At 39.5% G+C, this 24548-nt stretch overlaps 1 protein-coding gene and 1 long non-coding RNA gene across 2 annotated transcripts in view; both read right to left on the minus strand.

Annotated features, from left to right (window-relative positions):
* The window catches only part of SLX4IP (SLX4 interacting protein), a 184526-nt gene that overhangs the window by 133503 nt on the left and 26475 nt on the right, over positions 1 to 24548 (minus strand).
* LOC140618087 (uncharacterized) lies at positions 12104 to 15724 on the minus strand. The gene is made up of 2 exons (XR_012018262.1): positions 15049 to 15724; positions 12104 to 14528 (listed from the first exon to the last, which is right to left on the minus strand). It is a non-coding gene; the product is annotated as an uncharacterized lncRNA (long non-coding RNA).

Consider the following 24548-nt stretch of genomic DNA (forward strand, 5'->3'; position numbering starts at 1 on the left):
CTAGCAACTGTGTACAACTCTCCCTCAACTACACCAGCATGCACCTCAGAAACTGCTGGGAATAGCACAAAATGAGAAAAAACTTACACATTCAACATAAAAATGGGAAAATAAATGGCATATAGTTATGAAAGAGAAAACAAACCTACACAGCAGACCCATCACTAGAGATACAGGTCCCAATGTGATTGTATCACTGACCTAACAAGGTGAAAACAAACTGCAGGATACTATGCACAGCATACCACTTATTTATTTATTTAATTCATTTATTTTTAAAGATTTTATTTATTCATTCATGAGAGACACAAAGAGAGAGGCAGAGACACAGGCAGAGGGAGAAGCAGGCTCCAGTCAGGGAACCTGACGTGGGACTCAATCCCAAGTCTCTAGGATCATGCCCCAGGCCGATGGTGGTGCTAAACCACTGAGCCACCAGGGCTGCCTCCATTTATATGAAGTCTGGAAACATGCAAATCAGTATTATATGCTGCTTATAGGTATGTTTGCTTATAGAAAAGCCATGAGAGCATACAAAGAAATAGTAAATACCAATTATTATTTCTGAGCAGGCCAAAGAATTACAGGTTGAGGAGAGGTACACAGGGAGATTCAAATGTGTCTGTCATTTTTTTTAACTCAATGATATTGACATTGTACTAGCTGTGATGCTGGGTGACGAGCTCACGAATTTCTGTTGAATTAGTGCTTCATAGTTTACAAATACATTACACATGTTCTTCTGTATGTATCAAACTATTACCTAGTACAAAAGTATAAAGATTTAATAGAAGAAATGCCCTCTGAAATTAAGAAATAAATAAATCTTCAGATCTATCATGTTTTGGGGAAGGCTGATACAGCGTAATTGCTTAATGGTGCTTAGGCTATAGAACTCAGGCATTCTTCAGCCATGCACACAGAAAAATCCAGTCATGAAGGGAAAACTTTCGTGAATTGTTCTTATATAGAAACAAGGTAATTATCTGGACACTTCCTTACACTGGTTATCGGAGAAGACAATGGACAAAGTCCAAAAGCTTTGAGGGAAAGAGTTAGACCTGTCCTAGTTGCTGGTCCAGAATACACACAACATAAAGCCATATATGTCAAAAATGGAAAAGCAAAAACCCTCAGGGAACATGGGATCCAGGAGCCATTCTCAAAGACTCCTTTGCATGAGTAACTCAGGCCACTGAGGGGTAAACAGAGAAGACGTGGTCAAGGGGAAGGAAAGAGTGTTATGCATGAAACCCAAACCAAACCAAAGAACTAAGAACTAAGACCAAACAATGTCATAAACATGATTAAAGGGGATAAATATGAACAATCTCAGTGGTATAAAATCATAATCTAAAAAATAGGGAAGTTGAGGAAGAAACACAGAACATTAAAATATTAACTGCATATTCTTAAAGAGAAGTTGACAGATATTGCCTATATTTGGCAAAATGTTATGAGATGTTCAAATCAGAGAATGAGTACAAAGGTGTTGCTTATGTCATTATTCACTTTATTAAGTACATAAGATACAAATAGTAAAAATCATTCAAATCTACAAATAACTAAAAAAGACAATAATCAAGTGCCAAAGTTTGTAACCATTTGCTTTTTAAGAAATGGAGCCAACTGACAGCAATGGGATAGAGCCATTCTTTCACTTGCTTTTCACTGTACTCTCCTGAATGGGAAATAAAGGGGTGGAATTACAAGTAGCTTGCCTAGAATTCTGCATAGGCCTAGATACCCCCCTGTGAGTATGTGAAGCATGTGAAAGCCATCTGTGTTGTAGCAGAAAACAAGTTGAGAGCCACTGAATCAGAGCATTCAAATCAAATAATGAATGCACACTGGACTCTTACCATGAGAAACTATACTCACAGGGAGAAGGAAAATTGACAGAGATGCTTTAAAACAAACAACGAAACAATGAAAGAAAAAATCTAAGTTGTTATTTGGTCAATGATTTTTAACTGCAGACCCATCAAATCTTTTCAACTTCTATTAACTAAGAGCAACACGATGGTTGGGTTTCAAGATCTACCATCCTTTCAGAGTCCTTTGGAAAGAGCACAAAGGGAGAAATAAAAATGCCAAAACATTAGGTCTCCAGAAAAGGCTCTGGAACTAAAGAGCTGGCAAAATTCACAGAACAAGTGACCAGTCTCAACAATGTGACATCAGAATAACCAATGTGGGACCTTAATCTTATTCTAAGAATCTATGAGACTATGACTTCTCATGAGTTTTATTTCTAACCCACCTCTGACACCATAAGAAAAATGTTACAGAAAACGAGATGGACAAATTAGGGGACCATCTCTTTTGTCACTGCTACTCTGCTTAATCCAGTGCAGAGGCCTAGAACCAGCATGAAGAAAGAAGAGCCAGAAATGGAAGGTTTTTAATTATTTTATTCAGAAACAAAATTATAGTAATAAACAATTAATGTACAGACATACAGAGAAGGTTTTTAATATTAAAAAAAGAGATTTTCACTACTTTTAAGTACTAAAAAGAAGTCTTTTCAAAACACACCATGTTTTTTAGGTTTCCGTAGAAATTCTTTCCTAAGGCCTCTCACGGTATGGTATTTTTCTAAGTTGTGGTGTTCTTTCTAATCCGTGCAGGTGATTCATTGGAGCCTCTTTAGAATAAATATTAAGACTAAGGACATTCTTAGGCCATTCCCTGCGTTTTGACTTATAGATATAAATAGGTGGGGTAGAAAAAAGTGAGGAAGACAATTTCAGTCAGACTGGAAGCCAAGAGGGAGATGTCATGCATGAAAATATAAAAACACTTTTAGAAGACAGCACAGTAATTCTTGAAGAACCAGATAAGCTTGTGAACAAATGTGAATAAAATCTTTGTCTTTAATTTGGCTGGATATAGTAAAACCATCCTCAAGTTAATCATTTCTCTACCCCTTTCACTAAGGAGTACAAAGAAAACAGAAAGAGCCATTAAGGCCCACCCAGCCATATCCCACCATGGCTATTCCCATTCCCTTTTGAAATTCTTCTCCTAGGCCTAACTTGACTCCCTGGTCTTTTAGTTCTAACAGATTGAGAAGAAGGAATATCCTAATAGAGGAAGAAGATATAAAAGAGCCCTGAGAAAATAGGAAGAACATGACAGAGCCTCAGATAGGAGGGCAAGTGCTATTAAACATTACATTTATCTTGTTTTAAAAAATTTCTTTTCTGTACTTTGAATAAAATATGTGATTTTTTTTTTAGAGTGAGAAAATAACTTTCTTTTACTTATCTTTTCTTAACAAGGTTAAGGCACATTAAAAAAAAATCACTATCATATAAAGATTAAGGGGAAAAAAGAAAAAAAAAACTACAGAGCAGATCCAAAGGGAGCATAATTTCAAAGATATCTTACACGCTTCAGTTGCTGATTTTGTGAGGAAAGACATTTCTTGAAGAGGTGGGCAACTGTCTCCTCACTGCATTCCTCTAGGACAGCACTAAATCCAATGTCTTAATTTTGCTGCATCAGTAGACAGAACTATCTGCTATTGACAAGTCAAGCAAGAAGGAACCAAGCTCCCCTGCAGAACTTCTGGACATGTGAGACTCTGGCAGGAAGAACACTTCACAGTGCACAGGGTGCTTGCTGTGCTGCTAGTCACCAAAGAGGTAAGATCTCCAGCAAATACCTGAGCGGCCTGTATCTACGTGGCAGGTTCCTTTGGGAAAAATAGAGTAAGCCTGTGGACATCTAAAAGAAATCATCCTACAGATATAAGGAAGAAAAGTTAATGAAATGTCATCCAAAACATGCTAACTTCCAACCAGTAGAATGTAGCCGCATGCTCTCAAGTGACATGTTCTTTGGTTACGTATTACATACGGACTAGACAAGCTGTCATTCGTTTAGTGTGTCAACTTGGAAGGGACAGCCTTGCCCAATCTCTTAGATAAAGGGAAGTATCAAGAATGACTCCTGAATGAAAAGAACAAAATCGGGAACTGAAAAAAACTTCTTCTTTGCGTGTTTTAGCTATATTAAGAAATGTAACAATTATTACTTTGCTGGAAATGGAGTATACTTTTTGAAGTATTAATCATCAAATGTCAGAGCAGGAAGGTCCTGACATCATCTACTCCAAGGCTGCTAGTTGACAAATAAGGAAGCAGAAGTCTAGGAGGTTGAGAGACTCGCTCAAAGTTTTGTGGCTTTGTTGGGGGAAGGGAGATGGATTAGAACTGTATTCATTTCCTGGGCCTGCCATATCAAAGTACCAAAAAGTGGATGGCTTAAAACAACAAAAGTTTATTGTCTCACAGTTCTTGAGGCTAGAAGTCTGAAATGAAGGTGCAATGAGGTAGGTTCCCCCTTGAGCGCTGTGAGGGAAAATCTATTCGATACCTTACTCCTGGCATGAAACGAATTCCATGTCCCCCGTTCTTCTGCTCGAGGATGGTGTTCTATCTTCCCCCCATGCCTGTCTTGCACCTAAATTTCCCCTTTCTATAAGGATACCAGTAATACTGGCTTAGGGCCCACACTAAAGACATCATTTAATTTGATTACCTCTTTACAGACCTTATTTCCAAATAAGGTTACATGCTGAGGTACTGGGGCTTAGAAGTTCCACACATCTCTTTGTGGGAGGTGGGGGACAAAATTCAGTGCATATCAAGCACTTATGAGAGAATTCTACTCAGGACCTGAGGGGACCCCAGGTCTCCTAACTCTATACCTGCAACCTTTCCTATTTAGTAGAAGATTCTCTCTGCTACTGGCACATATTGCATATTGCAAGGTCCAGAGACAACAGGCCCTACTTACAAACTCAGGTAGGACTTCTCCCATCCACAGCAAGCTAACTTTGCAAAAGCCCATAGAACATTTCAAAAACATTAAAAAATAAACGCAAAGGGAAAAATATGATTCCATTTGGTCAATAAATGCTCACCAACATATTTTAATATCCTCCCTCACAAAAATGCCTGAAATATTTTTGTCACAGGCCAGCCCTCATCTAAAATGTCTACTGTCCAGAGGAGGGGAATATATGGAAACATGACTGTGGAGGAAGAACAAATGAAGTATCTCCCACATTGTCCAAGACTGCTCATCTCACACATCTTAGCCTGCCTAGGAAAGAAAACACATGTGTGGAATTTCCCTTGGTGAGACGACACCTCGAGGGCCCTGGAGTTCCAGCAGACCTGTTTCTTTCTGCCACCCAGGCTATATATACAGAGAGCAGCTGGCCGGCAGAGCAGGGTCAAAGGCAACAAGGCTCAGGCTCATCCTTCATCTTAGGGCTGCATCCTGGCAGTGGCATTTTGCAGCAGTCTCTGTTCAATCATCACTCATCTTAGTGCCTAAGTATTCTTGAGTCTGAAGATAACTGTCATATTGTCTATGTTCCATTATAAATTAATGACATCTGTAACAGTGAGTCATAAAAAAAAGTCTATCCAAAGAACTGTATTAAAAATTACATGGAACTGGTTTCTCTAAATGGCCTCTTAACAAACACATACCCACCCTTTTCCATTAAGGCCTTTAGAATCCTGATTTACAGCTGGCCTTGGAAAATTGGGAATTATGTTTTACAGCACAAGATCTAACAAGTTATTACAGTTCTAAAAAATGTCTGAGTAAATAAGAGCAATAATAGAAGAGCAGGATTAGAATGAATGTAGGGGTGGTAAGAGTGGTGGTGGTGGGTGTCCTCATTAACCTTCCAAGAACTATTGAAGGAGGAGTTTTCTACAGTATAGGATAGAGAGTACACAGCTGACAAGGTCTGGGGGCTGCTCTGCTTACTGAGTAGGACAGCAAGGCCCACACTGAAACAAATCAAAATCAAATGATGAAGAGAACTACACCAATACACTTAATCGTACCTCTCATTTGATTATTTGAAAGAAACGAAGTACGTTTGAATGCAAAATCTGGGGCATTACTTTGTTTCATCAGGAGAAATTTTTCAGACTAGAAATCCTTTCAAAGGACAATTTTTAAAGCTTCTGAGAAATGGCAGGGTTCGGTATTTAGGGTAACTAACTTGATTCTAAACAACACTCAAGGGACTATGATCTTAGAGTCTAACTTTTCATAAACAGGGACACTGGACTGCTCTGCTTATATCCTCTGCCTAATCAATTATCCCAGGAGAGATCTAACAATACTGAGTTATAAGACTGATTGCCTTTCCTATTAACGTACTATCAACAAATTCATCCAGACCTATGACTGAGATGCTCACTTCCATATATATCAGCCCTAAGCCTCCTTTCTCCTCTGTCTTAGGGATGATTTTTACCAGGAGGTGGTGAGAACTAAAAGAAAACATAGGAAAGCGCCTGGTGCACAGGTCCCATCTTCCAGTCCTTGGCTCCCAAGCAGAAAGCAGCACCTTCTCTTTCCTCCAGAAGCATTTCATCACTTCCTCGATGATGTTCTGACCATCCTGTGTAGTACCTCACATCTAAACTCCTCACTTGTGTCCTGCATACAACACCCTCAATGAATTTCTGCCTCCATGTTTCAAATAAAATATTTTTGTTTTTATTTGCAAGACTATGTTAGAATCCCTATGTAGGAAAATTAAAAAATGAAGAATGTGCATAAGGTGCTAGAAAAAAAAAAAAGAAAATGCAACAATCAAACGTACAAACCTTATTAAAATCCATAAGCATCTTGCATATTGATTTGCAAAAAAGAGCAAAATTATCCACAGGGTCAATCAGTAACTTTAAGAGTGAGTTTTAAGAGTGAGTTTACAAATTTTAATCTAATTGTTTCTTGGCTCAAGAACCCACTGACTCCACAGTACCCAATAAAACAAACCCAATCTCTACACTTATGCTTTCAAAGCCATGGGCACTACAGCCACTCTTTCCATCCAACTCAATTTTCTCAGTTCTTTCCTCTGCATCCAGATTCTGTCCTGTCTCCCAGATCTCCAGAAAACCATTTTCATTTCTACCTTGAAGCCAGTGCATTTGGCCTTTTCAAGAATATTCTCTGTTCTTATTCAGGATGCAGGTGTACCCACTCAATTATCACTAACTCTCCTGGCTCTTCTGAGCACTCTTAGCCACCACCCTTCTCCACCTTTTTCAGGCACAACTCGGACAATGTGAATACTTGGGATGTATAAGGGGCCCTGGGTTATCATCTATCTTTTTCATATGCATGTAATTTAGTCTCCTAACTAGAATATACTTTTCTGGAAGATAAGGAGTACATCTTTCTTATTCTTTTATTCACTCACGCATTAAATATTTACAAAACATCTGTAATATACAAAGATCAGAGATATAAAAAGAAATTTGTAAGATCCAGCTCCTCCTTTAAGGACTTCACAGTTTTCGTATGTCCCACCACAGTGCCTAACAGTGACAAGCACGCAGAAGTCTTTACCTATCTGTTTGCTGAAGGCTGACCAGTAGGAAGCTTGCCATATTTCTTTTTGCAACTAATTGATTACCAGAGTAATGAGCACCCAATAAAGATACCTTAGATAAGTGAATAAAGCTCCTGCTAAAAGGGGGATCCCTGGGTGGCGCAGCGGTTTGGCGCCTGCCTTTGGTCCAGGGTGCGATCCTGGAGGCCCGGGATCGAATCCCACGTCGGGCTCCCGGTGCATGGAGCCTGCTTCTCCCTCTGCCTGTGTCTCTGCCTCTCTCTCTCTCTGTGTGACTATCATAAATAAAAAAAAAAATTTAAAAAAAAAAAGCTCCTGCTAAAAGAAATGTAGTTTGTGGGACACCTGGGTGGATCAGCAGTTGAGCGTCTGGCTGGCGCAGGGCATGAACCCAGGGTTCCAGGATCGAGTCCTGCATTGGGCTCCCTGTGAGAGCCTGATTCTCCCTCTGCCTATGTCTCTACCTCTCTCTGTGTGTCTCTCATAAATATATAAATAAAATCTTAAAAAAAATGAAGGTTGTAATTTTGTAATTCCTTATCTACAATATATCAAATCTTTGCAATCTTAAGATCATCAAGATTTGGCTCTACTCGATTCTACATAAATAAAAGGCTAGCTCATCATAGAATATTTTTAGGAAAGCATTACTTCACATTTTCTTCTTTTTGCTCCTGGCTTCTTTTACATTTGGAAAATAAATAAAATCCATTTGCATTTTTGCAACATTTAGGTAGGACATTTTCATTTATATACCATCCAATCAATACTAGCAAACTAGCATGTTGGTTGCTAGTGAAGCTAAAGAGAACCAATCAACTCATTCCATAATAATTATAAAACTATCTTTCTGGTTTTACTTAACAATGGTAGTACACGTCCACTAAATTAATTAATAAACATGAATTGTTGGGACTACTGAGTCATCACCATCCTGAAAATTATTCTTAATACTTCTAATTCTCAAGAAAAGCACACTGAACAAATATGCTTTTGTAAAACAATTTTATTTAGTTTTAATTTGCATATCATAAAATTTACCTATTTTAGGTTGCCAATTTGATAAGTTTTAATAAATCTATATAGTTGTGCAAGAGTCATCATAGTTTAGTTTTATTTTTTTTTAAGATTTTATTTATTTATTTATTCATGAGAGAGAGAGAGAGGCAGAGACACAGGCAGAGGGAGAAGCAGGCTCCATGCAGGGAGCCTTATGTGGGACTCGATCCCGGGACTCCAGGATCACGCCCTGGGCTGAAGGCAGGCGCCAAACCACTGAGCCACCCAGGGATCCCCTATAGTTTAGTTTTAGAGTCATCACCCCAAAATGTTGCCTCAGCTTATCTGCCTACTCCAGCAAACCTGCTTTTTATTCCCTTCTATTAAATATGGGAAACAGCCTTTTGGAGGGCAGAGTTAACAACAGAACGTTTTCACAGAAGATGATCTAGCCCTGCCTCACCCTTCCCCAACAAGGAATGAATTCTGGCACAGGACCTCTAACAGAACCTCAGAAGAGAGGAGGATCCAGATATAGTGGTATTAACTTCCTTACTGCAACTGAGCTTCCTTCCTCCAGAGACCATCCTTTACAGCTTCATAAAAATGGACTGGCCAAAATACCCAATCCTCAAACTTTAGTTTGAAGGGAAATTAACTGGCATCAGATACAGAGGGAAGAATATAAAAAAGTCATTCACACTGTATCAAAGCAAATAGAATGTGTGAACAGAGCCACAGAAAATGGAGATTGAAATAAATGGCATGGCTTTGGGTTTCTATGAAAAAGCACGATATAAAAAAGGAACATGTGCAAAAGGCATATGCCACTCTAAAAGGGAAGCATAATGTGAGAAATAGGAGTATCTAATTGCTTCAAGAAACCCAAGCCACTCAGGGCTAGGGAGAAAATTCATTAAATCAAGAACCCAAAGACAATGATAAAACAGAATAAAATGGTAAAGAGGGTGTGATGGCCTCCAATGATCTCATCTCCTGGTTTTCACGATCTTCTATAACCCTGTTCCCTTGATTTTGGACTAGGTTTAATGACTTGCTTCTAACAAACAGAAGGTGGCAGAGGTGATTATGTGATATAATGTTGAGGTTAGGTTACAAAGAGGTTGTGCTTCCATCTTGGGCACCCTCTCTTGCTCTCTCTGAGGAAATCCACCTGCCATGTTGTGAGGTGCCTTCTGGAGAGGCACATGTGTTGAGAAACAGATGTCTCCAGCTAACCGCCAGTGAGCACTTGAAACATCCTGCCAATATCATGTGAGTGACCTAGAAATAAGATCTTCCCTAACTAAGCCTTGAGAAGACTGCTGTCCCAGCTGACAAGTGATTAAATCCTTGTGAGAAATCCTAAACAAGATGCATCTAGATTTCTAGAAACTGTGACTCAGCAAATATTTTTATTTTTTGTGGGTTTTTTTTAAGATTTTATTTATTTATTCATGAGAGAGAGAGAGAGAGAGAGGCAGAGACATAGGCAGAGGGAGAAGCAGGCTCCCTGCAGAGAGCCTGATGCGGGACTCGATCAAAATTAGTATCATTATATAAATAATAAGTGAAAACAAAACAAGACAAGAAATTACCAACCCTAAAAACTAATTTACTGACAATCATGATGATATGGTTAGTATAATCATTTCAGATTAAAAAATAAAAGAAACAAAGACATTAAAACAATTAGAGAAAAGTAAATATAGAAAGCGAATGAAAATAATTTAATAGGAGGACCTATCTGTGAAGTGGGCAACGTAAGAAACAGACAGGTGAGAGATGAGACAACTAAGAATAAGAGACAACATAGGATAAGAGACAACCTAAGAATCTCCATGGGGGCAGCCCAGGTGGCTTAGGGATTTAGCACCACCTTCAGCCCAGGGCCTGATCCTGGAGACCAGGGATCGAGTCCCACGTCAGGCTCCCTGCATGGAGCCTGCTTCTCTCCCTCCCCTCCCTCCCCCCGTGTGTGTTTCTCATGAATAAATAAATTCTTTAAAAAAAAAAATCTCCATGGGATGAAGAATGAACAGAATTTGTAGACCAAAAAACAAATGTTCCAGAAATTTTTTTTTTTTTAGAAGATATGACAGTACTCCAGACTGAGAGATATTTATGAAATCTTTCCGGTATCCAAGAATAAAAAAACAAGTCATCTGTATAACAAAGGAAATACTGGGCTGGCTTTACATTTCTCCACAGCAGAAGACACTGGTGAAAGTTCTGTTACGAGATCCTGAGGGAAAGAAAATATGTGCCAAAGTAGCCTGCAAATATAATGGCAAATAAGAGACAGTCTCAAACATGAAAGAATTCGGGATAAGCACCTCCAATAACCCCTTCAAGACACACAGTTCTGTCCAAGAGAACTTTCTGTAATACCTGCACTAACTCACTAGCCACCTGTGGCTAACTGAGCTCCTGAAATGTGGTGAGACTGAAGAATTCAATTTTTAATTTTATGTAAATTTAAGTTTAAAATTAAATAGCCGGGATCCCTGGGTGGCGCAGCGGTTTGGCGCCTGCCTTTGGCCCAGGGCGCGATCCTGGAGACCCGGGATCGAATCCCACATCAGGCTCCCGGTGCATGGAGCCTGCTTCTCCCTCTGCCTGTGTCTCTGCCCCTCTCTCTCTCTCTGTGACTATCATAAATAAATAAAAATTAAAAAAATAATAATAATAAAATAAAATTAAATTAAATAGCCACACACAGTCAGTGGCTACCATACTGAACAGCATGGGACAAAAATGTCAATAATACAAAACTGAAAAACATAAAAATAACAAAAATAGTGAGATGAGAAGAAAGGGTGAGAGGCTGTTGCCCACTCTTAAAGCAAGTGGTCTATCCTGGGGCCTAAGGCTGAAATCTGGCTTTTAAAAAATGAGTTCAGCTGCTTATTTGCAAACTATTTTAATCTTAGGGATATCTTTCAGGAAATAAAATCTACATGAGAAGAAATCTGAGATACAATTCCTTACATTTCAATTCAGCTTTTTTCTACTATTAAAGTAAAATTACATTTTGTTTTTAATTGAAGTAACAGCTGTAATATCCAAGATTTAACAAAAGTGCTTCTACCTTTTGCTGTGATCATTCTATCAGTATATATGATATATTCATAGTATCTACCTGGAATGACGTTCATCTAAAGCTAGCAAGAGCTGTTTCCAAAAGAGATCTTGAGTGATCTTTTTTTTCATATTTGAATTCTTCATAATGAAAAAGGGTCCTTTTTGTTTTAATAAAACAAGTTTGTATAAAACAAGTCTATTGTCTGTTTTTAAATAAAAGTATAAAGGTTAATACTGCAAAAATATTAACTATTAGAATATAAATATGAGTGGTGGGCATACAATTTTTCTTCGTTATGCATTTCAGGATTTCTTTGATTTTCCATAGGTTTTGAAAAAAGAAGTACACGAAGAGTCTAGAGGTTACCGCACACTGATTTTTACTTTGCATCCACACCAGCTGACTATCCAGATTATCCCCAACCGGAGAGGCAGATTTGTCATGTTGGGAAGAAGCCATAGTCACTGATATGTGGGCATCTAGGTAGAGCTCAATGATACCACTCACTTCCCAAGGTCTCCCTAACTTCTTCCCTCAAACTAGGTCAAGACCAAGGCAGAGGCCTTAGTTGGGGAAGGACTGACCAGCCTGTCCCTGGAACTCTAGCTCTTGGGCAGTTTTCTTTTCCTTTTCCCTAACTATGGAGTCAACATGTCTTTTGCTTTGGGACTGACCTCTTCCTCTCTCACTGTCCCTCTTCATTCTCTCTCACCCTATCCATTTGGTAAGCCAAAGGAGCTCAAGAATCTCTCCCTTGAGAGGGGCACTTACCCGAAGAAGGGCTTGGCAGAAGTGGCCTGGTTCATTAAGGAGAATGGAGCCCAAAACTGACCTATGACTAATATGATCTTCAATGCATCTTTTTCACTGAAAGACTTTTTTGAAGGGAGGGCAATAAAGAACCAGAATTGAGAGCTCCAGGGTCCCCTCTTTAATAATTACATCTGCCCTGCTTATTTCCCAAGAGAGGGTTTTTAATACAGCTAGTAAATGTTAGTAATATAGTTATTTAAACATTAACAACTAAAATCTAGGGGCACCTGGGTGGCTGAGTCGGTTAAGGTCTGCCTTTGGCTCAGGTGTCCTAGGACCAACTCCCAAAATCGGGCTCCCTGCTCAGTGGGGAACCTGCTTCACCCTCTCTCCCTCTGCCACTCCTCTTGTTTGTGCTCTGTCAAATAAAAATAAAATAATTTTTTAAATAAAGTGTAAAAAAATTAAAATCTATAAGTAGTCCTATTATTACTGGTCAAGGGCAATTCTTAACTAATATCTTTACAAGACTGCATCTAGCAGTCTCTGCCTTCTTCATCAAAGCATACAACTTTCAGTAAGAGGTCCCAGGCTTGAAACCTAACTTTACCATTCTAACCTCCAACCTGAGCCAATTCTTCAAGCTCACTGTCCTTTACCTCCATGACTGTCAACAGTAAAGCGTAGTTGGCAATGTTGTGAGAATTAAATAGATTAATATGTGACAAACACCAGTTCCGTAGGTAATAAATATGAGTACCGTTCTTTTGCTATCACGAAAGCTTTTAAGAGAGAGCCGGTGACCAAAAAAAAAAAAAAACCCAACAATAACAACCCCACAACCCCATCATACCACACTTGTGCTTCACATACTAGGCTGCTGAAATGAAATACCTGAAAGGGCAAGAAGGAGCCTGCACAATCTTAGAACAGCTCTATCTCCCAGCTGTGTCTTTAATGTGATTACTGATAGCTGAGACTTAGTGAATGCTTACTAATTGCCAGGCACTGGGTTAGACATTTTTTATGTAACAATGCTATGAAAACTGACACATTATCCCCATGTTGGAGAAAAGGAATCAAGATCCCACAGGTAGGCGGAACGCCTGGGTGGCTCAGTCAGTTGAGTTTCCGACTCTTGGTTCGGCTCAGGTCATAATCTCATGTGTCAAGAGATCAAGCCCCAAGTCAGCCTCTATGTTTAGCAGGGAGTCTGCCTGAAGTTTCTCTCCTTCTGCCCCTCTCCCCATTTACTTTCTCTCTCAAATAAATAAATAAATCTTAAAGAAAAAAAAAAGAGCCCCACAGGTAGGAAAACTAGTGAAGTCTATATCACTATTGTGCAGTAATACTCCCCAAATCTAAGGAATCAGAAATCTAAGGAATTCTGGTATCTTCAGAACCTAGACAACCAAAATCAGCAGCTTTTATGGATCCTGTTGCCATGGACTATCCACATTAACACCCTAACAAGATCTCTTGTACCTATACACTTGTAATAATATTTCTTAGAATTTAAACTGAAGGAAAGAACAGACTCTTTTGATTTTGTGAAGAACTATTAACAGTGCTGAAATTTGGAAAACTCAGTTTAAACACATGAGTGTTAAGGTCACATGGTACCACTCACTTTTTGCAAACTAGCCTTCAACTTACATATTACTTAATTTAAAACTGTCCACAACATAGAATATGGGTGATGGGCACAGCAGTGTTCATTATACTCCTCCCCTTTGGTAGTTTTAATTTTTTTATAAAAAGTGTTTTAAGGTCTACACACACACACACACCCCTCCCTGATTACTGCAGTAAAGGGCTGAGTCATGTAAATTTTATAGAAAACACCCTTCTCTGGATAATTTTAATTTCTCCTAAAAATAAACATTCTAGTCACCAACCCAGGGAAGGGGCAGCAGCTCAGGAATGCACTGTCATGGCAGATGGAGAATCAGTCATTGTGGGAAGTGAAACAGGCTCAGGCGGCATTGGCAATGATGCAGCAACATCTGATCCCACCAGGCCATCTTTAAAAAAGCGTTTCATCAGCTGTTAAAAGACTCTGCACAGTGGCTAGCAGCACGACTTGGTGACAATTAAAAATACTAAATCTACAATTCAGTTTTCGTTGTTTCACACACTGGAGGAAATGCAAATGGAATGCTGAGTCAAAAATCAAATATGTGGGCTCAAAGCTGAGTCTTTGGAATGTATTCAGTGCTTTGAAGTTTAAGATTTAATGACAGATTCACGCTACTCAAGGTTGGGTCCTCTCCTGACTCACAATGTCATCTGTAGAGTAGACATTCAGAAATGTTAGTAGAATGACATCCTCTTTGATACTTTTCTTGACTGTAGTAATATTTTGGTGTAACTACCATAACATATCAAACACTACAGTATGTGAACAACCTTCAAGCACCTTAGTATACATACCAACAATAAAGCAAGTTGCAAACTGTAAGTAAAGCCCTAATTATGATCATCCTCATCCCCAGTAACCAAGAGAACCTTCTCAAGGGTCAGATTATTCTAGCTATCTCCAGGATGCCCCTGAGGCCTCTTACAAACTTTAAGTACTCATTATTATGTTCTGTAAGAAAGCCTGTCTATGGGATTGCCAAGGAGACATCTCAAAGTAAAGTCTCTAAACCCTAAGTACTACTGCATAACTTCTGAGGTACTCTGTGCCCCTTTTTCTAACTGCCATGCCCAAGGTTAAGTATAGGCATGGACAACCACATATGTGCTAAGTGACACTGCCCCTATTTCACAGTCATTGGAGCAAAGGTGGGTACCTGCCGAAGCTCACCTCTAGAAGTTAAAAAATCTACCACTTGGGAGGTGAGGAGCCATCACATTTTATAACGTGCATGGGGAGCAGAAAGATACCAGCAGAGGGAGAATGTCAGGAAGATGCAGAGACCAGGGCCCTGCTTGTCAAAGAAAAGTCCATGGTGGAGCTGGGCCATGGGGGGCCAAAAGCTGTCTCCAGGCCTTCAGGAAGCTCAATGCTGGCGTACTCTGAGACACTTCCATTCCCTTATCATGAAGTATCCTTTTTCAGCCCTGGCAGCCTGCCAGATTTGTTTCTTCTTCCAATGAACCTTCACTACCACCAGTCCAATAGAGTCCTTATTCTCTTTGTAGGGCACAAAATTCTCTTGGGCAACTTTTCAGATCTCTGTCTTCTGCTCCACAGGGATTCTGACCTCCGCTGTGAAGGAGCTGAACTACATTGGTGTTCTTCAATGTGTTTTATGTCTCCCCTCCCCCATTAAATTCTATGCAGAACCTCAATACATTAAACTGCTGGGAGCAGTACCATTGAGCTGGAGCAGGGACAGGGAAGTTGGGTTCTTCCATGGAACACAGCAAGAGCTTCCAGGGAACAATTGCTGAAAATCCAGAGCAGAATGCTCTCTGGGGCCCCTGCCTCAGTATCTCATTCTCCAAGGGAACAGCAGTTTTATATGAGCCACTCTACATCCTCCCCCAGAGAGGCAAGAGATATGAGGATAAACACCAGCCCTTGGGCCAGGACAAGCAAGTATAACCAAGACAAACTGTCAATCATTGGCCATGGCCTGCAGCCGAGGCTTCCTTGGGGAAAGCAACCACTTCTAGTCCTAGAAGGAGGCGCCAGAAGGAAGCTGACAGCTCAGCCAAAGGATAGTTGACAGCTCAGCGGTCAGACAGTGACATCCCAGAGAGCACCCATGCCTCTGAATCAGCAAGTCCCAAAGACAAATAAACTGCTTTTCACTTTGAGATTTGGCTTAAACATAGTGCTAAGGAGAAGAAAAGAGGAAGTGAATAAGGCAGCAGGCTGAGGTGTAGAGGCTCCAGGCCCTAGCCCAGGCCCCCACAGCCTAGCTGGCCTTCCTTTTGGGGTTAACCATGATCCTTATGAGACCACAAATGGAAAAAAAAAAAAAAGGGGGGGGGGGGGAACTTCCACAGAGACTTGTTTAAGGACATCAAGATCTAAAAGAAGAAAGAAAGGAGGTCTAGAGACAGAATGGCCCTTAAAAGCAAACTCCAGAGTTCAGACATTGCCTGGGGATTCATTAAATGGCATAAATGACTCCCACAAACATTAAGGCTTTGAACATATTTGCATAACTATGTTATATGATTTCTCAACATCACTTTGGACTGAGGAATATCTTCTTTAGAACTATGAGCTTTTGTAAGAAACACCTTAAGACATTGCATAAACAAGTCTTCATTTACATAACAACATGAAATACAGCTAGACTGACAGACCATCTGTGAAACTTTAAAAAGGACTAAAAAGAACTCTGGCAGCTTTAAGAAGTGCAAAATAAGTTGCTTCATGAAACATCCTGGAAGAAAAACTTAATCAAAATGATTAGTATTTATGATGACAGTATTATTATAATGTCTAATATTTATTAAAATGATTACCCTTGCCAAACACTTTATATGAATTATTGCATTTAACCTTCACAATCACACTATGACAAAAATACATACCACAATTAGTGTAGGAGATGCTAATGCTGCTGATCCAAGGAAAGCACTTTGACAATTAGTGCTTCAGTGAATACAATCTTTCTTTTCTCTTACTCTTCTCAGTCTCTGAGCTTTTTGGACCCATTTCACATGGCAGTGGAAGCACATGTCCCAGTTCACCTATTGGTCCTGGCCCATGGGCGAGGTACTCTCACAGTCCAAAACCACCAGACAGAATGCTGGCCACCCCACATGGGCTTTTTTTTTTTTTTCATTCTTCCAGACAAAAGATACTAGAAATGCCAAATAAGTCAGCTGTGCACAGGCCAAAATACATTTTCAAATTAGTTATTTTTAAGCGTGTTTTCTAAATAGCAATGTGTTCGAGGGATAATTCATAACACCAACATGGGTAAACAAGCCGAATCGTCTTGTTTGAGCTTCTGATCTCACAAAAATATCCTATCACCCACAAAACGTGATTAAAGACCTGAACATCTTCATATTAGAATTAAAAAGACCTGCAATTAATGTCTTCAACTCCTACTGGCTTTGAAAAAAGCCCATGTCAGGTAACACGAATAGAAAGAAAAGAATGCTAACACTTTCTGAAAGATGACTCTGTGCTTCGATGGACAATTATCCCAGAAGAGAGTTTATGTTAACACTATTTATTTAACCCTATTTAACAGCTGAATACAAAAGCTCAGAAAGAGTATGTCGTTTTGGAAACTGCAAGTCAATGTTAAGGCCCTGATTTAAATCCAGACCTTTCTGTCTCCAACGACCAAATTCTTTCCACTATAACATACACAAAAAAATTCCTCAAATAAAAATTTATAGAATCATAAAAATGTAGGGCGAGCACATCCTTAGAGACTCCCTAATTCAACACTTCATTTAATAGATAAGGGAACTTTGGTAAAAAAAATCTCCAAAGATGGCCACCAACAATTCCTCACCTTCCCTGTATATGTTTGCTGTTCCTCCTATTAAAAGGCAGAGTCTATTTCCTCTCTCTTGACCTTGTGATTTGCTGACCAATAAAATATGGTGGAAAAAACAGTTTACTAGCTCTAGACACAATCCTTAGAAGCTTTGTGGTTTCCACTGCCAAGTTCTCTAGGGAAGCCAGCCACCATGCTCTAAGGGCGCTCAAGCTACACTACTGAATAATGAGACATCCTGTGAACAAAAAAGGAGGCATCATGGAGGAAAACCAAACATGTGAGCAAGGCCTTCTTGAGATTTCCAGCCAAGTCAGTATCTGAATGCATTCCAGAGAGTGACCCCAGCCAATGTCATGTAAAGCAGAAAAACTGCCTGGCTGGATTTTCTGACCCACGGGATTATGAAGTTTGGGGCTGGTTGGGGACACAACTACAGATACTAAAACAAAAGAGATGGACTCACCTGTCCGTAGCCAGGAATGGCAAGGACATCTAAACCCCCCTGACTTCTAGCCCCGGCTACCTGCCACTTAGTCCACCACGTAAACTGACACACAAATAAGACACCAAACCAACTGACTGACCTATGGCTTTGCCACAACATCCCATTCAAAATAAACCTGAACAAAATCACTGTACAATAGTTGTCCGCAGTTTCACTTAATGTAGTTTCAGTTACCCACAGTCAGTCAAGGACAGGAAACAGATGATCCTCCTTCTGACTATATGTAGTAGCTTAGGCCCAACAATAACTTAATGCTACACATTCACCTCACTTCATGTTATCACATAGGTGTTTTATTATCTCATGTTGTCACAGGAAGAATTAGTGTAATAAGATATTCTGAAAGAGATCATATTTATGTAACTTTTATTACAGTTTATCATTATAACTGCTCTATTTTATTATTGTTTCTCACTGTGCCTCGTTTGTAAATTCAATTTTATCTTAGGGGTGTGTGTGTGTGTGTGTGTGTATATATATACACAGACATATATACATACAGTAAAAAACATTATATATATATATGGTTTCATATACATATCTCTCTCTCTCTCTCTCTCTGGTTTCATGCATCCATGGGGGTGGGTCTTGGAACGCACCCCCCCATGGGTAAAGGAGGACTACTGTACTCATCTGTTTACAACTAGGCTAAGCGGGGCACTCTGGCATCTCTGTGTTCCACTAACCTACTGCTATTTACAGTTTGACACATTAATTTATCATTGCAAATCCTCCTAAGGATAAGGAAGAGTGATCATCAGCCCTGTGTCTCTAGTGCCTAACCCAGAGCCCAGCATAAACGCAAGTTTGTTAAGTGATACCTCCCATATGAAAAGAATTAGACTAGTCCTCACTCCAAAGAATTATGAGACCAGGAACAAGTGAGATGCTGACACCACGTCCCTCTATTATTGTACAAATTATCACTGTAAAATAATCACTAAGGGCCATGATGTGTATAAAATATAATTTTCCCAAACACTTTCACTGCATTGTCTTTTATTATATATCTGATGCTCACAAGGAAACAAGTCAAACATATAGCGCTATTATTCCTCTCTTAGAGTTGAAGAAATGAAGTTACCCAGAGAGGTAACAGGATTCACCCCAAGTCATCCAATTTTCACAAGTGAAACCACAATGTGAATTCAGGAAATCTGATTAAATGTCGATGTTAATTTCATCTTCTAGAATTCTTTCTCAAAAACCTGATGATCTTGGGACACCTGGGTGGCTCAGTGGTTGAGCGTTTGTCTTCAGCTCAGGGCGTGATCCCGAAGTCCCGGGATCAAGTCCCACACTGGGCTCCCTGCGGGAAGCGGGCTTTTGTCTCTGCCTCTCTCTCTTTGTGTCTCTCATGAAAAATCAATTTTTTAAAAAAACCGGATGATCTAAATTTCAAGAAGTACTATAAAAGAACTTAAAACAACGTGAATAGAATATAGCCAATAACAGAAATTTAGGACTAGGCATAACCTCAATATTATCCATATATAATATATCCATATATACAATATATAGTGAATCTTCAGGTAATGAGAACTGGGCTATTAGGCCTGGCATATGCCATGTCAGCATCTACATGACACTACACCTTTGTGAAACAAACAGTGTAACTTTCTTTCTCATCTCATACCACACTTGCAAAACACAGCACATGCCTGTGTGTGTATGTAGGGTCACTGTTTAAAACTCATTACTTGATGTTTCTTGTAGTCTTTTTTTTTTTTTTTTTGTTTCTTGTAGTCTTAAAATCAGAATGTTACTGTCACATGCTACTCACATGCGACAAAGTGATATATGCAGTGGACCAGCTTCCTATATTACTTAATCATGGGTATTCCAAGACATTACTGTAAGAGGAGCTTTTAAAGGACAGTAAGTGAACTCTGCATGTTTCCATGATTTGGCTGACTGGACTGCTGCACACAGAGCTATTTCAGTGGAATGTCATCTGCATGCAATTCCCAGGGACTAAAGAATCCAAGAACACTCTGTCAGCCCCCCCGCCCCCACACACCTCTTGACGCCTCAACCTTGCATCCATCCCCTAAAGGAACAGTGATGATGGCAATAAGGAGAGTAGAAAGAGCAGTAAGTGTAGTAACACCATGGTTTCAAGGACTCGTGCCACTTCCAACCAAATCCTCCAGGCTTTACTGCTAGGACCGGCGGGGGGGGGGGGGGGGGGGGGGGGGGGGGGGGCTGGGCTTCCAAAGCATTCCAAGGACAAGGGGGATTCTCACTCTCAACCTATCACTTCCGGTTCCTGAATTTGGAAAGGAAGAACACCAGAGGCAATCTTGTGTCACTCTAAGAATGTTTTCTCTGAGGCCAGTTTAGATTGCTGTGATTGTTTTCTACTGCTTCAGTTAATGGTGGTGTTTGTTTCCTGGTTAGAACAATTATAAGACAGAACAAACTAAACATCGACAGGCATAACAGACTGTGGATGAGAGCATACACACAACTCCCAGGCAAACAAACACCCGCATTTAGGATGTCATGATAATTTAGGAATGAGCCAGGGATTTTAAAAGCACTTTAGCTGGTGTGTTTTCTTGAATCACAATGTCTGCAGACACACATACTTAACAAAACACAGAACAATGATGCCCTCTACAGCCTTCAGAGAGAATCCAAGGAACTTACTGAGTTCTCCTATCTGGTGAAAGATCCTGAATCTACTTTTCTATCCAGCATTATTATTTTTTTATACTAGAGTAAGTTATAATATACAAAGCATATGTATGTATGTTGGAAAAATTAAAATATCAAGGTCTAAAACTACCTTAGGGGATCCCTGGGTGGCGCAGCGGTTTGGCGCCTGCCTTTGGCCCAGGGCGCGATCCTGGAGACCCGGGATCGAATCCCACATCAGGCTCCCCGTGCATGGAGCCTGCTTCTCCCTCTGCCTGTTGTGTCTCTGCCTCTCTCTCTCTCTCTCTCTGTATGACTATCATAAATAAATTTAAAAAAATGTTTTAAAAAAATAAAAAAAATAAAAATAAATAAAACTACCTTAATGTAGTGTTAATTAAAATGAAATATGATAATGTCCAAGTAACTAACATTATACAAAAATAATTCACTTCCTAAAAAACCTACAGAAGCGGTGGTAATTTTGGCTATTAACAGAGGCCATTTTCAAAAGAATTACTTAAAATATTTTCAAAGTGGAACTGTGGACTTTTAAAAGGAGAAATAGATTGAAATGAAATTTTTTTAAGAAAAGAAATGTACCACGAATTGAGGATTACAACATTCATTCCCTGTTTGCAACTGAAAAAAAAAAAAAAAAAAAAAACACCAGTAAGAAATAACTCTAAGCACAAGTGACTTCCTGTTCTCCATGAATCATAAGGAAAAAAAAAACTCGTCTCTGTAATAAGGAAAGTGAGTGGGTACTGAGCACCTCAGAAATATTCCAGATTACTCAAGCCCTGTGTGAATACAAAAGATGCAGAGTACAAGTCCTTCTTCTCACAGAATGTGGCTGAGATGGTATGTTGTAAAACTGTGTGTAAACATATATATCAATAATTGGAGCTCATATAGAAAACATAAGCTGGGATGCCTGGGTGGCTCAGTGGTTGAACATCTGCCTTCAGCCTGCTTCTCCCTCTGCCTGTGTCTCTGCCTATCTCTCTGTCTCTGTCTCTCATGAATAAAGAAAATCTTAAAAAAAGAAAAAGAAAACATAAGCTGCACATAACAGTCAAAGGAACAAAGTAAAAGGATAAGCAATGTGAGAAAAGTTTAGATTGTGTGTCAAAGGAAAAAGCAAGTCATTAATCAAGCCTGGTACAAGCTGTTGTATAGACACTAAGGAAGAAAAGGTAAAAGAGTACAGGAAGTGAGAAAACCACTGGCTAGATCACTGCAGGAAATGCAAAGGCATCAGTTTCAGAGGAATAGGTGGGCCATGTTCCCAAGTTCCAAGATGAAAACATGGGTCAATGTTAAAGAGGAAGAAAGAACAGTTATCAGAGTGCCTTAAATCAGGCCAGAGAGTTCAGATCAGATCTGATAAAACAAAAGGAATTACTCTGATCACTTAAGGAAGTGACATGATGAAAACAGTATTAAGAAAACAGTATCCTGGCACTTGTCTAGATAAACTAGAATGGCAGGATAGGAAAGGAATAGAGATCGTCCGGAGATTAATGAAGAAACACACACCGCAAGGATCATAAAGTCCGAATTTTTAAGAAAAGAAGACAGAGGGCAGCCTGAATGGCTGAGTGGTTTAGCGCAGCCTTCAGCCCAGGGTGTGATCCTGGAGACCTGGGATGGAGTCCCACGTTGGGCTCCCTGCATGGAGCCTGCCTGCATCTCTGCCTCTCTCTGTGTCTCTCATGAATAAATAAATCTTTAAAAAGGGGCCCAAGTAAGCCCAAGATACTCTGCAGAGGGTGCATGCCTTATACAGGTTACCATGAATACAGGACAGGAGATACCAAATTTGACAAGCCTGGGACATATGAGGATAGCATTATGGACATTCAAAGCAAAAGGTAGTTTAACAGAAAACTATGACACACTGAATTCTTCGTCTGAGGTCTTAGGGATCAATTTAGGCAGAGATTTAATAGAGGCAGGTGGAAAGTTGAAATTGAAAAGAGGATGAGAAGCCAGGGCTGTATTTTAAGCACTTTCTAATTATCCAAAGAAAAGAATACATGAGCTTATATGTACAAGAAGAGACTGGGAAAAGAAAGCCCAGAAACTGGGTGTCTGGCCAGAAAGACAGAGAGAACGCTTGGAAAAGGAAGTTTCATTTCAAATCCAACAAGAACTCTGTTTCAAAGTCATCAACACTCAGAGCAAATGCCCTACGAGTGAGAAAGAACCTCAGAGCTTTAAACCTGAGGCAGAATTAACTCGGTGACTATTGGTGAATTCGATGAATTTTATTTCGAGTCTATCAAGTAATCAGGACACACTGAGTTGACTACAGTTTCCAGCACGGCCAGTGTAACAGAACAGATAACATGCAACAGGGGACAAAGAGCAGCGTACTTTAGTTGGAGCCTGTCATCCACCACTATGCAGACTCTTATTGGCTGTCTTGAAAACTTAAAAGCTCTCCCCAGGAAGACAAAATTAAGAAGGAACTGGAAGATGAGAAGAGTTTAAGTACCCGGAGAAGAAATACAGAGATACTTCTTTTTACCTTGATAAAAAGACAAAGACAAATGCCTTTGTAAAAACATTCCCAGGGATAAGGGTTGTACTCCTCATTCAAATTCATTTCTAATAAAGAATGCAACCATTTAAAATTTCTGTAATTTGTTAGGACAGTTTAGTTTTATTCTTTCTTAAAATTTAGTAGAAAATCATTACCTAGAATTCAACTGGTATGAAAATATTTGTATAAATCTTTTTTTTTTTCAATGTAATACATAAAGTCAATGCATCAGTTTTCAAATGAGTAGTGATGACAGGGTCCGTACCACATTCCCCTTTAGGTAGACTAAAAAACCTAGGACACAGAATTGAAGTGGTTCACTGAGGCAAGCCAGCAAGACAAAAGCCCATTTGCTATTCAACTTTCTCTTTCTCTAGAAGTTCAAAGCACTGCTCTTCACTTTTACTACAAAGGGGAAATTACTGTCACTTCTTGGACATATTTCTTTTTGTAGTTGTTCTAAGAAATGTAGAGACTAAGGTTAACTTAAATTCAGAACAGTACATAAAACTAGAATAGCTACAAAAGAAAGAAAAATATAGATAGTAAAGATGCAGGGAAATATATTTTTTTAAAGTTAAATCTCTCCTGTCCTTCTAACATTAATAAAATCTTAAACCTGTTACTTTAGATTCAGAAAATGACTCAGTCTTCCTATCCCAAAATTCCAGCTCCCCACTGTCCCCAGAATAAAAAGTGGACAAATACTCCAAAAAAAAAAAAAAAGTGGACAAATATCAACAGCAAAAGTAAAAGCTTTAAGTCTCCTGGAGTGGGTGGGAAGGAGGAGGGGGTCATTACACATTCTCTGTGAAAGAAGACAAAGCCAGATCCACATTCCAGGGAAATCTGTCTGGTCCGAGTTTTTCCTTAAATACAGATTGGCCTGTCACTAAGCCAGGCTCTGTAATCTTCCCAGGCTGCCACTGCTAGGGAAGCCAGGAATCCCTTCTAATTAATCAAGCCCTCCCAACAAAAATTTTCCCACCCACAATAAAGTAGATTGGGGGGAGGGAAAACAGCAGAGCAGGCTTTGTAGCCAAAAGAATTCTAGACTTTGGTATAATACCTAACTAATCCAAGAAAACAGATGCAGGAAGCAGAGGAAATGATCTACAAACAGAGACAATGAGGTAGGAACCTTTCAAAGTACTGCTTTGCTGGAACCTGAGCTGAAAATTTTAAAT

This window comes from Canis lupus, chromosome 26 (assembly GCF_048164855.1).
Source record: "Canis lupus baileyi chromosome 26, mCanLup2.hap1, whole genome shotgun sequence".
NCBI classification, from domain to species: Eukaryota; Metazoa; Chordata; class Mammalia; order Carnivora; family Canidae; genus Canis; species Canis lupus.